The sequence below is a fragment of the Wasmannia auropunctata genome, unplaced genomic scaffold, assembly GCF_000956235.1.
Source record: "Wasmannia auropunctata unplaced genomic scaffold, wasmannia.A_1.0 LD336076.1, whole genome shotgun sequence".
In the NCBI taxonomy this organism is placed as follows: domain Eukaryota; kingdom Metazoa; phylum Arthropoda; class Insecta; order Hymenoptera; family Formicidae; genus Wasmannia; species Wasmannia auropunctata.
Window position 1 is genome coordinate 1,544,417 of NW_012026814.1, and position 1,881 is coordinate 1,546,297.

General features: G+C 56.3%; 1 protein-coding gene across 7 annotated transcripts in view; it reads right to left on the bottom strand.

Moving 5' to 3' along the window:
- The window catches only part of LOC105449209 (trinucleotide repeat-containing gene 6C protein), a 30,737-nt gene that overhangs the window by 15,675 nt on the left and 13,181 nt on the right, over positions 1-1,881 (bottom strand). The window contains exon 1 of one of the 7 annotated variants that reach the window (XM_011688224.1): positions 831-919. The exons of 4 other annotated variants lie outside the window; for them this stretch is intronic. The gene's annotated coding sequence lies outside the window, so the exon portion shown is untranslated. Of the gene's footprint in view, positions 1-97; positions 163-430; positions 606-830; positions 920-1,881 lie in introns of those variants that run through there. 2 more of the 7 variants (XM_011688225.1, XM_011688226.1) reach the window with 2 other exon arrangements.

Here is a 1,881-nt window from a genome sequence, read left to right on the forward strand (position 1 = left end):
GAGAGGGATTCGCGGCTTAACTCGATCCGACGACAACAACGGGGAGAGACGCTGCGCGACGACGTACGATCGTTTGATAACGCGACATTATATTTACGTCCGTGTAAATGCCACCTCGGCGCTCCGGGGCGCCTCCGTTCCGTGTGTAAACCGGAGCAGCGCGGAGCGCAGCAAACGTCACACTGGCGTGAGGCAACGCGCGACGCACTTCCCGGACGGAGAACGAACGGAGGCTCCGGGGCTCTCGCGGTGGTAAAGGTGCCCAACCAAGCGCGAGCAGCACCGAGCGGACAAAGAGAGATGTAGAGATAGGGAAAACGATAAAGATGCTAGCACGGAGAACGGAATAGTTGCGAAAAAGAGAGACAGAGAAAGAGAGAGAGAGAGAGAGAGTAAATTTTTTTTATCCACCGAGGAGAAAAAAACGTACCTCGAACCGAGCGTCACACATCGGGTCACTCGGGACGATTAAGAGACAGTCGATGTCGGATCCTGCGTATTCCCCCCTGCCCTCCCCCACCCCGCGATATACATTCGCGAACGAACGTCGGCAGCATCGGCGTAGCCGCGTAAATTCCACGAAAAAGGTTAGACGGTAACAACAGCAGCAGCAGCAGCAGCAGCGACGGCGGCGGCGGTGGTGGCGGCGATGACGGCGACAACGATAACAGCGGCGGCGGCGGCGGTGGCGGCGCGCAGGGACGAAAGGCAAAGGAAGAAAAGGGCCACCGCGGGGAGTGCCGCGCGGGCGACCCTTCGATCGTAAAAGACCGGAGCACGCGGGTGGTTTCGTTACGCTGGCGGCGAGAACGGACGTTCCTCGGACTTACACTCGGCTCCCGGGGCACACGCAGAACGGACTCGGTCTCAGCGCGAGGCTATTTCGCTAGAACGCACGGAATAGCGAAGCGTAGGTCCGCTCGCTCGGCTGGCCGTTCCCGCGAGCGACCATCCTCCCCCCGCCGTTCGTCGTATGCAGCGCGAACGTTGCGCCGCGCCGCGCGCGCGATCGGAGCGATCGGCGGCGCGGGCGGCGGCGGGGCGATGCGGGGGGAGCGGGCGACGACGTTCGCGTGTGTATGTGTACCGCCTCTCTCGCCGTCCCTCTCTCCCGTCCCCATCCTCACCGCCCCGGCCACCGCCATCCCTCCCGACCGCACTCTCCTCGCCGCGTCCCGGAGCTGCCGCGCGATGAATCGGAGAAACGAAACTTTTTCGCGAAATCGCTACGTTTCAGCACCTAACTCGATTGTCGCACACCCGGCGGAGATTTCTGCCGCATGGTTATCGGAGCGGCCGTATCGGATGTACCGCGGCCACACTCCGATAACGGCCGCTTCGAAACGCTTTCGTTTCGCGTCCCGAGAAGTGCGCATCGACCTGACGGGATGGTTTTCGCATAAAAATATCGTTCGACGTCTAAGCAATAAGAGCACGAGGCCGCAATAATGAAATTACATTGACACTTGGACAGATTTCTAATAAAGATTACGTAAAATTACTTAGCGTATTCGCAGCTCCGAATTGAAGTCCGCTGTCTGCGCGCTTTATCTTCCGCCATACCGATCTTAATCTCTCTCTCTCTCTCTCTCTCTCTCTCTCTCTCTCTCCCTCTCCCCTCTCCCCTTCCCCTCTCCCTCTCCCTCTCCCTCAGGCGTAGATTGTATTACAACGTGTGTATCTTTATTTTTAAAATATTAAACGGTATAATGCCGGAGCATTTAGGAAATAAATTAGTTGTAGTAGGAGAAGTAAGCGAAAGGCAAACGAGACAATCAGAAAATATTAGAATAGATTTTAGAAAAACAAGAAGCGCACAAAAAAGTTTATTCTATGAAGGTGTGAAAATGTATAATGCCATACCGAATGAATTAAAGCGAT